At 39.7% G+C, this 11754-nt stretch overlaps 1 pseudogene; it reads right to left on the reverse strand.

Moving 5' to 3' along the window:
• Window positions 1-10518: 10518 nt before the first annotated feature.
• On the reverse strand, window positions 10519-10626 carry LOC128579557 (uncharacterized; annotated as a pseudogene).
• Between the last annotated feature and the right edge of the window lie 1128 nt (window positions 10627-11754).

Consider the following 11754-nt stretch of genomic DNA (forward strand, 5'->3'; position numbering starts at 1 on the left):
ACCTTTGAACTTAGTGCTACCAGAGAATTAAGTCCACAAACGTCCCTAGGAAAATATGCTACATCCCTCATTGCTGAATATCACCACAGTCCCCTACAAAGTGCTCCCCTTGGGAAGCTGCAACAACACCAGATGTCACAGCCTAGTCCACCTTCAAAGCACTTTTTCTAGAATAAGTTCACAAACTTAATTTTCAGACCTCTTATGATGACAGCTTTGATGGCCATTCCAGTGAAAGAGTTCCAAAATTGCTTTGAAGCCTGGTCTAGGCACTGATATCAGAGCACAGATTCCGAAGGTGAAGACTTTGAAGATGACCGTAGTGATATTCAGCAATGCGGCAGGCGTGTAGCACTTCTTCTAGGATGAGTTCACAAACTTAATTGTCACACCTTGTGGATCTACCAGCAACCTAGTGCAAGGTTGCAGTATATAAATGTACAAAACTTTTCTCTTTTTTATTTGTGGTTTTTGGTCGGGGCTGGGTTTGAACCTGCCACCTCCGGCATATGGGACCGGCGCCCTACTCCTTGAGCCACAGGCACCACCCTACAAAACTTTTATTAATTGGTCCCTGAAGTAAGGCTATGTGAGGTATTTTTATTTTTTTTCTGATATGTTTCAATGAGATAAGTATATACGGATCTTAAAATTTCTACTGAGGTAAATGCACTTTTCTATTGAATTAATGTGTATCCCCCACCTGCTGTCCTGATAAAACTTTTTCCAACTATAGATGCCCATATGAAGAATCAATATAATACGTCAAGCCTGTTACTCAGACTAAATATTTAAGAGTATTATGAACTGTATGAATTTAAGAATATTTTAGACTGTACAAGTTTAAGACTATTTGAGTTGTTTATTATTGCAAATTACTCTTCAGGTACCGTGTGCAAATTGCAATTCCTTCTTAATTAATGAACACTTCCAGAACCAACTACACATTTGGATCCAAAGAAAGGAAAGTATATAATCCACATTACTCGGGCGGCACTTTGTGCATGCTATCTCTTGTGTTTGTGCAAATATGAGGAAAGAGTTAGCAAAATTATTAATTTGTCTTTTCTTTTACCTAGGTGTTGCTATTATTCAAATCCTCACCAGACTCCAAATGTCTATTTCTAGCTCTGTCAGTAGCACACATCTCAACACTCCAGTGGAATTCAGGTGAAGTGTTCTTTTTCAAGGATATAAAAAGGTTCCCTGGGGCTTCGCTGATGATAATGAACTGATGTTATACAGATGTTTAGAGTTTTGGTCTTGCTGGACCAGCCATAAATGCGGGACCTCAAGTGAGAAGGCTGTCAATGTGGACAAATTTTAATTTTTGGACAAATACTTGGACAAATTTTAATTTTCATAATATAATATAGTCTTTTAATTAGGGCCAACAAACTTTTTCTGTATAAAGACCAGTATTCTGGGTCTCATGGGCTAAAAGGGAAAATTGAGTATTTTATGCAGGTATTTAATTATATTTCCATATAGTTCTAGACACTGAACTTTGAACTTGATAAAATTTGGGGGTATCACAAAATATTGTTTTCTTTAGATGTTATAAAGTCATTTATAATTTTTTATTTTTTTAAATTTCAGATTAATATAAGGGTATATGTGATTAGGTTACATTGTTTACATTTGTTAGGAAAAGTCCAAGTTGTATTTGAATCCTTCACCCAAGATGTGTACCATGTACCCTACCGTGTACCTTACTGAGCCCCTCCCCCAACCCTCCTTCCTTTTGAATTTAATGTTTTCCTCTCATGTGGGCCTGTAGTTATTCATCTATTAGTTTCAAATTAGTATTGAGTATAGGGAATGCTTGTTTTTCCATTCTTGAGATACTTTGCTAAGGAGAATGTTCTTCAGCTCCATCCAGGTAAATACAAAAGATATAAAGCCTCCATCATTTTTATGGTTGAGTAGTATTCCATACATATAGCATAGTTTATTAATCCATTCATGGTTGGATGGACACTTGGGTTGTTTCCACATCTTTGTGATTGTGAATTGAGCTGCTATAAATATTTGAGTCCAAATGTCCTTATAGTAAAATGATTTTTTTCTTCTTAGTAGATACCTAGTAATGGGATTTCAGGATCAAATGGAAGGTCTACTTTTAGCTCTTTGATGATTCTCCACACTTTCCAAAAAGGCTGTGCTAGTTTGCAGTCCTGCCAGCAGAATGTAAGTGTCCCCTTCTCTCCACACTCACTCCAGCACCTGCAGCTTGGGGATTTTGTGCTGTGGATTTTCTCACTGGGGTTAGCTGCTATCTCCAGCTGGTCTTTATCTGCATTTCTCTGATGCTTAGGGTGATGAGAATGGACAAGAAACACATGAAAAATGCTTATCGTCCCTAAAATTTAATTTTTTTCTTTGATTGAAGATTAAATAAAATCAGGCAGTAGGCTTCACTGGTCCATGGGCCAGTTTGCCACCCTCTGCTGTGAGTGTAGGGCTCAAAGCTGGAATCTCTCTTGATAGAAATATATGCCTGGATCCCTTGAAAAAAAAATCCAGTGTGGGAGTTGTATCAAATGAACTAAATTATGAATTAATTATTTTCTACACATACCATTATAGTTGGTACAAATACCACTATAATTTTCATTATAGTTGCATTTATTTCATGACCCATTCTTTATATTCTATACCTCCATATTTCATGTCAGTATATTAGAGAATGTACTTTAAAAAAAATAATAAACAGTTTTTTAGAGCAGATTTATGTTTGCAGACAGGGCAGAGAGCTCCCTTTTCATCTTCCCTCTCATTCCCTCCCCCTTTTCTTGTATTATTAATATTTTGCTGTGGTACCTTTGTTATAATTGATGAATGAACATTGATACATTGTTATTAATTCAAGGCCATAGTTTACACTTGGGTTCAATTTTCTGTTGGACAATTTGAAGAGGCCTGCAGAAGTGTCTGATGCTTTAGAGCAGGGCTCCATGCACTTTTCTTTAAAGCTCCAGTTAGTAAAAATTTTATACTTTATGGGTCACATTGTCTTTGCTGCAACTACTCAACTCTGCCTGCAGAGGGAAGGCAGCCATAGCCAATATACCTGTATAAACAAATGTCTTTATAAGGCTTTATAAAGCTTTACTTACAAAAGTGGGCCGTGTCCAAGGTATGCATTCCTCAGCAGCGGCCCCCCAATTTAGAATCTGGGAGGCTGTGCTAATACGATGTATTTTATTGACACTGCAATGGGAAGCCCTGCAAGTGCCATCTTCTGACCTTGATTTTTATTAGGTAACCATACTTCTGGCTTGTCTATGATGAAGACGTTACACAAGAAGAATGTGAGCAAGAAGAGAGAATGTTAGTGAATCCCAATGAGGGCTAATGATGGCTTAGGCCAGAGGCTGGTGAGCTATGGCCCACAGAACAAATCTAACCAAGTCCTGTTTTTCTTTGGCCAGAGACATAAAAATGGTTTTTACATTTTTCAAATGTTGTAAAAAAGAAAAACTAGGCAACAGAGACCACAGGTGACTATAAAAGTCTAAAATATTTACTTCTTGGCCCTTTAAAGAAAATGTTTATGTAATCCTGTCAATGCAGAAGACAGTTTGCAAATAGGGGTGAAAAGTAGGGATACCCTGGATATGCAGGGATGAGAGAAAGGGTGAGTCAGCATGACTACTAGTTTTCTGGAGTTAGCACCTGTTTTAACAGAGCTCATGGCTTTTAATCCTTTTCTTACTCTGTAAATGCCTAAATGTCTTGCTCCATCTGGGAATTCAAGACTTCAATACTCACCTTCCTACTCATCATTTGCACCTGTATTCCAAATTTTAGATGTTCAAAATGGAAATTTTTGATATCCTTCTTTAAGTCATCCAAACCTCAATAAATGACATCTCCATCCATCTCTTTGCTCGGCCCCACTCTGCAAAATCTTTACTTGTCCACATCCCATCCATCAGCAAACCCTGTTGCTGTGATTCCAAGGTATTTCCAAAATCCATCCACTGCCAGTGTCTCCATCACTATACCCTGTCCAAGCCATCCTCTCTTATCTGCAGATGGTGCTTCTCACCAATATTCCTGTTCTTCAGTTGTTTCCTTTACTCCAATTCTATAATCATGACATCTATATTGTCCTATTAAAACATAATTCAGATCAGGACCAGAAAAGGCAATTTTGGATAAGGACAAACAAGAGCTTAAATAGTCAAATATAATGATTTATTATGAAGCTATAGTAATTATGGCCAATACATCAATGGAATAGAATAGAAGGCTCAGAAGTAACTCACCCATATATGATCTTGTGATTTAAGACTCAGCTTTGCAGTTAGGGAAAGAAAGCATTTTGAAAAAAATAGATTTGATATAATTGGCTGTCCATATGGAAATAAAAAGTGTTGACTACCTACATAAAATTATATACAAAAATCAACTTCAGATATAGCCTTAGGAAGTAGAAATAAAATAACAAAATTTTTCAGAAAAAAATAAGGAGAAATCTTCAAGACATTGAAGTCAGCAAAGATTTCTTTTTTTTTTCTTTTATTTTATTTTTCTTGCAGTTTTTTTTTTTTTTTTTTTCGGCTGGGGCCGGGTTTGAACCTGCCACCTCTGGTATGTGGGGCCAGCACCCCACTCCTTTGAGCCATAGACATCTCCCAGTAAAGATTTCTTCAAAGAGAATAGACACAGATGAAAAACTATCCCTACAGGATGAAATAGCAATAAACCAGGCTGTGTTAAAATTATGAACTTATATTCATCAAAGACATTATTTACAGCATTTATACACATCACAAACTGTGAAAAGATATTTGCAATACATATATTTGAAAAAGGGCTCATACACACCAATTTACTTAAATAAAAGCAGAAGAGCTAATAAATCTGGCAAAAGATTTGAACAGATACTTCACAAAAGAGAACATTCATGGGGCCAAAAACATTAGAAAAGACGTTCATCAATGGGAAAACCTGCCAGTATCAGTAAAACGAGAAAGAAAGGCAGTATCTGATGCTGGGAGGTGCAGCGTGAGTAGGGCTCGCAAACTAACTTCCTTCCTTTTTTCCTTCCTTCCTTCCCATGAATATCTTGTGTATTGAATGTAGTTGAAATAGTTGAGGTTCTGCAGATAAAGTCTGGATCACTGGGGAAAGGACTCCAAGGAGGCTTAACCTTCACTGTGTCCTCACAGAGGGAAATACAATGTGTAGAAGAGCTCAGACTCCAGGGTGGACCATGATTTGGGTCCTGCCCTCTGTCACCTCCTAGCTGAGAGTTAGGGGAAAGCTGCAGAGTCTCAGAATCTCGGTTTCCTCAGTGGGCACAGACAGATAGTACAGCCCACGTCTAAAGACTGCAGTGAGGATTAAATGAGAAATCAGACTCAGAGGGTCTGTCACTTCTGGGACATGTGGTGACTAATATAATGCTAGTTTCCTCTCTCTCTGCGCAGCGAACCCATCTCCTGGTTACTCCAGATCACGAGGCCCAAGGCTTGCGGACATCTCCTCCCCTCTCTGGTATTGTCTTCACAAATACAGCACACAGGACCAGCATCTCTCCCTCTTTGGAAGGGAGGCTCATGGCTTTCATCAGAAACTTTGTGGTGCATGCGAACCATGACACTCAGTCAGCTTCGAGGTTGCACCCTGGGCCTTTCACAATTCTGGGGCGATGGAGTAGATGCTGTGGTAGAGACTGATCGCAGGTCATGTGAGCCTGGAGGCCACATCTGGCTGTTCAGCAGGTGCAGCACAGAAGCAACTGCAGCTATGTGTATGTCCTGCAGTGTCCTGTGTGAGGGTCATTGGCGCTTTAGCAGTCCAGGGCATTACCTTCCTATCATGAGCTCTATGAGGACCCAGCATGCACCTGGCCTGTCCCCTGGTATGGCAGGTGAATCTGTCCTTGCTCCCTCAGCAGACAGACAGGGCTCGCCTTATGGCCCCCGCTCATCATGATAGGATTAGAGTTCGTCTTTCGCGTTGTCTGTATCCAGGCTGCATTTCTAGGAATTCTGATTCCAATCAGGATGTGAAAGTTACCTTTAAAAAAATGGAATAAAGTGGAGCTTTAGAGCTCCTTCATATTTTTCTTATTTGTTTTTATTTTTGACAATTTTTAGTGACAGAAACGGCAGCTTTCACACTGATTATTTGGATATTTTAATGTTTTTCATTATGTATGAATTATTCTTCGCTGTGGTGTGAAACCCTCTGCAAATTACACTAAATAACACATCTGTCTCATGAAAATCATGGACTTCAGTATCAGTCACAACACTGACTAATGAAGTTTGGAGGCTCAGGAAGCAGTTATGGTTTGTGGCTCTCTCCCTTTGTCTTTCTCTCTCTCTACTTTGTTATCACACTAATGGTAGTTCGGGGAGCACCTGCTAAAAGAAAATTCTCTGGGCTTCTTTTGGGCTGGTGCAGAGGCAGGTCTGTTGTTCTCCCACTGGGGAGACTGTTGGGGGGGGGGTGAAGTGGGGACCAACCAGCTCCTGAACAGATGTTCTGTGTCAGAGAATGATTGAGGTGAAAACCAGTGGTAGATTAGGGAAAGGAACTCACACTTCATAGCCTTCTGATTTTAATGTTCTGTGCAGACCCACTGCAGCATTTCCAGGCTAGGCAAAAGGGGACCAACCCTAGCTCATGCCAACAAACGCTGAAGCAGCCTCTGTCCTCTAGACAGTTTCTGAGCAAGGTCCACAGGACGTGGCACATTACTTTGTGGGAAAAGGAATAGAGACCTTTCTTTCCACCTAAACCTTGATACTAAAAATCAGGATGGATTGGGGTGACTTTATTCTGTATTCTCAATGGATCACATTGCTTTTTACTGCTTATCACACCAGACTATTCCAACAGAAAGAAAAGTTGGCTATGGGAAACTGGGAAGCTTTTACTCATATATAATGTTTCCCAGCACTAGCAATATAGGCAATAATTTTAAAGGAAAATGCAGTATGATTGGGGGAAAGGGATCTATCAAAAACTCAGGAAAGGACTTTTGGACCCTCCCTAAAGCAATAGCATGAAAGTGATTTAATAGTAACACAGACTAAATCCCCAAGGTCAATAATTTTATTTGCTATTATGTACAGAATTACCACCTGGGGGGTTCACAGAACATATTAAAAGCCCCCCAATGCATCACTAACAAAGCTTTTCTTGCCTACAAACCGGAGAAACATGAAATCTCCCATCCCTTCAGAAGCAATTCATCCAGTAATGATTTACTCCCACCCGTCCAAGATGACTTGATGACTTGACTCCCACTCAGTGTAATTTGCAGAAGCAAAACTTTGGCTGAACTCCATGGTTTGCTACTGTGTCCCCTCTTGCTGCTCCCAATCCACATGTTACCCCACAGGAGAAATAAGGTGCAAACGCTGTCTGCATGATGGCTTCAGGATGTTCTGAGAGTGTGGGAATGAGAACTCAAACTTCATGACCTGGAGAGGAAACCTCCTCACGTCACCATCTGATCTCTAACAAAGCAAAAAAAAAAAAAAAAAAAGCATACACTGGGGAAAGAAAACCCTATCCAATAAATGGTGCTGTGAGAAGTGGTGAATCAGTTGTGAGGAATGCAACTGGGCCTGCATTTGTCACCACTTACAGAAATTAACTCACTGTGGATTAAAGATTTTAATCTAAGACACAAAAGTATAAAAACTGTGGATGAAAGTGGGAGAAAACTCTTAATCTTCTTGGCCTAAGGAAAGAATGGCTGGCAATCTCAGCCACAACACAAATAAAATAAATGGGACCTGATCAAGTTACAAAGCTTCTTTTATTTATTTATTTATATATTTATTTTTTATTAGTATTAGATCATAGCTGTGCACAGTAATGCGATCATGGGGCACCATACACTGGTTTTATAAACAGTTCGACACATTTTCATCACATTGGTTAACACAGCATTCCTGGCATTTTCTTAGTTATTGTGTTAAGACAATCATATTCTGCCTTCATTAAGTTACAGAGCTTCTTAACAGTTAAATACAACATCAACAATGCAAAGAGAGGAGCTGCGGAATGAAAGGAGCTATTTGCATGCTATGAATCCAAAAAAGGGCTAATAACCAGAGTCGACAAAGAACTCAAGCAGATCAACAGGAAAAGATTAGTTAAACCATCGCGTTAATGTACACAGCTATGATTTAATAATAATAATAAAAAAAGATTAGTTAACCCCATAAAAAAACCAGGCAAGATGTATGAATATAAACTTTTCTTATGAGGACAGATGAATGGCCAACAAATGCATGAAGAGATGCTTATCATCCCTAATCATCAGGGAAATGCAAATCGAAGCCGTTTTGAGACCTCACCTAGACTCCGAGAGAATGGCCCACATCACAAAATCAAAGCAACAGATGCTGGCCTGGGTACAGAGAGATGGGAACACTCCTGCACAGCCTCTGTGGAAAGGACTAGGGAGATTCCTCTAAGAACTAAAAGTAGAAGTTGCATTTGATCCTGAAATCCCATTATTAGATATTTACTCAAAACAAAAAAAGCAATTTTACCATAAGGACATTTGCACTTGAATGTCCACAGAAGCATTAGTCACAACTGTAAAGATGTGGAAACAACACAGGTGCCCTTCAACACATGAGTGGATTAACAAACTGTGGTATATGTAGACCAGGGAATATCATGCAGCCACAAAAAGACAGAGATCTGTACCTTTGTAACACCCTGGATGGGTTTAGAGAACGTTCTCTTAAGAAAAGTATCCCAAGAATGGAGAAACAAGCACACACGTACTGGTACTTAATTAGAACCAGTAGATTAACAACTACATGCTCACGTAAGAGACGATCTCGATTAAATTCAAATAAGGGGTAGGGGTAAATTCTCACCAATGCATTCTTCCCATGGTGACACGCACACTTCCTGGGTGAAGGGCACAAACCTTACCTTTTGTGGTTTGGACTTTTACCTTACAAAAGAAAACTATGTAACCTAATTGCATGTGCTTCCATATTAACCTAAAATTTAAGAACAATTAACTTTAGAAAAAAAAAAAAAAAGAATGCAAACTTCCCATTGCCTTCCTCTCTTCAATTCTCCTGACTCTCAACCCTGGGCTAATCGGAGAGCTCAGAACTCATGCAGCAGCCCCATTGGGTGGGGACAGCCAGTCACAAGCGGTGCTTTCCTTTCTCCACTCCAAGTGAACAGCTACAATTGAAAATCAGAGAGAGTGGCCTTTCCACTCTTCATCTGCAGTATTGTACGCCTTGGTAGGGTGAGCTGTATTTGGCTTTCATGAAGCTGTATTTTCTGAGGATAATCCACCACAGAGGCAGCTTCAGAACTGATTTAAACAGAGCTGCAGAGCCTGCGCCTTGGGAGACAAACTGCATTGTTAAGGAGGTGGGCTCTGGAGAAGCCCAGACTTGGCGCTAAACTCAGTCCTGCTTGTTAGCTATTTAAATGACTTTGCATGGATTACCACAGTTCATTTCTCTGTCAAAAAATGAAATATATGGAAATTCATGGTTGTCTGAGAATTAAATATGATAATTCATATAAAACCTTTCTTTTTTTTTTTCTTTTTTTTTTTTTTTTGTAGAGACAGAGTCTCACTGTACCGCCCTCGGTAGAGTGCCGTGGCGTGACGCAGCTCACAGCAACCTCCAACTCTCGGACTTACGCGATTCTCTTACCTCAGCCTCCCGAGCAGCTGGGACTACAGGCGCCCGCCACAACGCCCGGCTATTTTTTTTTGCAATTTGGCCGGGGCTGGGTTCGAACCCGCCACCCTCGGCATATGGGGCTGGCGCCCCACTCACTGAGCCACAGGCGCTGCCCCATATAAAACCTTTCAGGCAAAGCCTGGCCAACACTCAGCTGGTAAGTGCTATTAATTATACAGTCTGAAGAGTTCGTAATAGCAATTTTGGGAGAAAGGGACAATAGCAGGCATTATTATAAAATTAAACACTGTCACAGTTCTCTAAACACCCTGGAATCAGTATCAGGTGAAATATTTTAACTATAACAAGGACTCCTATTTTATCAATAGCCAGACTCTGGTTAAGGGGAATTTGACACTGTTTTCAGCCCAAGATAAATAGGACGCAGACCCAGGGGTTTTAGACCCTGCTGTAGGATCCACCCTCCCCCACAGTTCTCCTCTTTGGTGAAGTTGAAGATAATTCACAGGGTGTAAAAATCTTCCTTTAAATACAAAAATTTAAGATTGGAGGACATTTTAGAGATAAGTCGTTTCAGCTACTGTAGACAACTTGTCATCTGTAGACATGTGGAATAAACTCAGGAAAGAGGGAAAGTGTGGTGAATGAACTTCGGTTATATAAAAGCTGTGGTGTCACAGGACAGTGACGAAGGTGGGGTGGGGGGAGACAGAGGGAGAATCAAGACAGTCTCAGGGGTTTCAGTGGGTTCAGTGGTGGCATTTCACTGGGGCAGATTTCAGAACAAACTGAGACTCCTTTACATTGAATAACTTTTCTTTTTAAAACTTTTTCCCCTTTTTTAATGAAACACTGGAGGAAAGGTGGGTGGCATTTGCAGGTACAGGGCCGACCTGGCCTGCCAGCCTCTCCAAGATGCTCTTGCAGGTGGTTGGAGATTCCATGTGAAATAATTATGTTTTAATAGACATATAATAATTCCACATATTTATGGGCAGAGTGTGATGTTACAATAGATGCATACATGGTGTAGTAATCAAATCAGGGTTTTGAGCATGCCCATCACCTCATACATTTACATTTATTTGTGGTAAGAACATTTGAAAGCCCCTCTTGTAGCCATTTGGGAATGTGCAGTACAATGGTGTTAAACGCGGTTACTCTTCTATGAGGTAAAACCCCAGAACTTACCTTCCCATCTACGTGGCCCTTTATACCCAATTGACCTATGTCTTCCCATCTGCCCTCCCCTCTACCCTCCCTGGGCTCTGGTAACCAGCTTTCTATGAGATCAATTCTTTAGACTTGATGTCAAAGAGGACATCATGGGCTAAGCCTCTAGCCCAGTGTTCTTCAACCTGTTTAATCTTGTAGCATGCTTAAACCTGTATTAAACTTCCATAGTACACTTAAATTATGTCAGTCAAAGAAAGAATAAAACAACAAATATACTTACCGTGTTTTAAACTTCTTTTGAAAACAATTTAATTAATGATTTTCAAAAATTTTGAGGCACACCTAAGATCCTCCTAGGACACAATATGATTGCAAGAGGGACTTTACCTAACAATTGCAATCAGTGTAACCTGGCTTATTGTACCCTCAATGAATCCCTAACAATAAAAAGTTAAAAAAAAAAAAAGAAAATCATTGCTCTAGTAGGTATTTGACTGATAGTTCCTTAAAAAGACTTTTAGCATTAGTAAGAAAGTGTGGGTGATTATATATTGGTTTCATAATAGTACTGAGTACATTGGACACTTTTTCTTCATTCTTTTTTTTTAAATTAACATAGCTTTCACTTAATTTGCTTAATCACAGTGTTAAGACATTTGTGTTCAATACTTGATAGATTTGACTTGTACCCTTGCAATATGCTCCACAGGTGTGGTTCCACCTTTAACCCTCCCTCTATTGAACCTCCCCCTCCCTTCCCCTCTCCCTCCCCTTCCCTTCTTCATCCTGGGCTACAGTTGTGATTCATCTCTCATATGAAAGTGTGAGTGATTATAAATTGATTTTATAGTAGTACTGAGTACATTCTTTTTTTTTTTTTCCATTCCTGAAATACTTTACTAAGAAGAAT

This window comes from Nycticebus coucang, unplaced genomic scaffold (assembly GCF_027406575.1).
Source record: "Nycticebus coucang isolate mNycCou1 unplaced genomic scaffold, mNycCou1.pri scaffold_65, whole genome shotgun sequence".
Taxonomy (NCBI): Eukaryota; Metazoa; Chordata; class Mammalia; order Primates; family Lorisidae; genus Nycticebus; species Nycticebus coucang.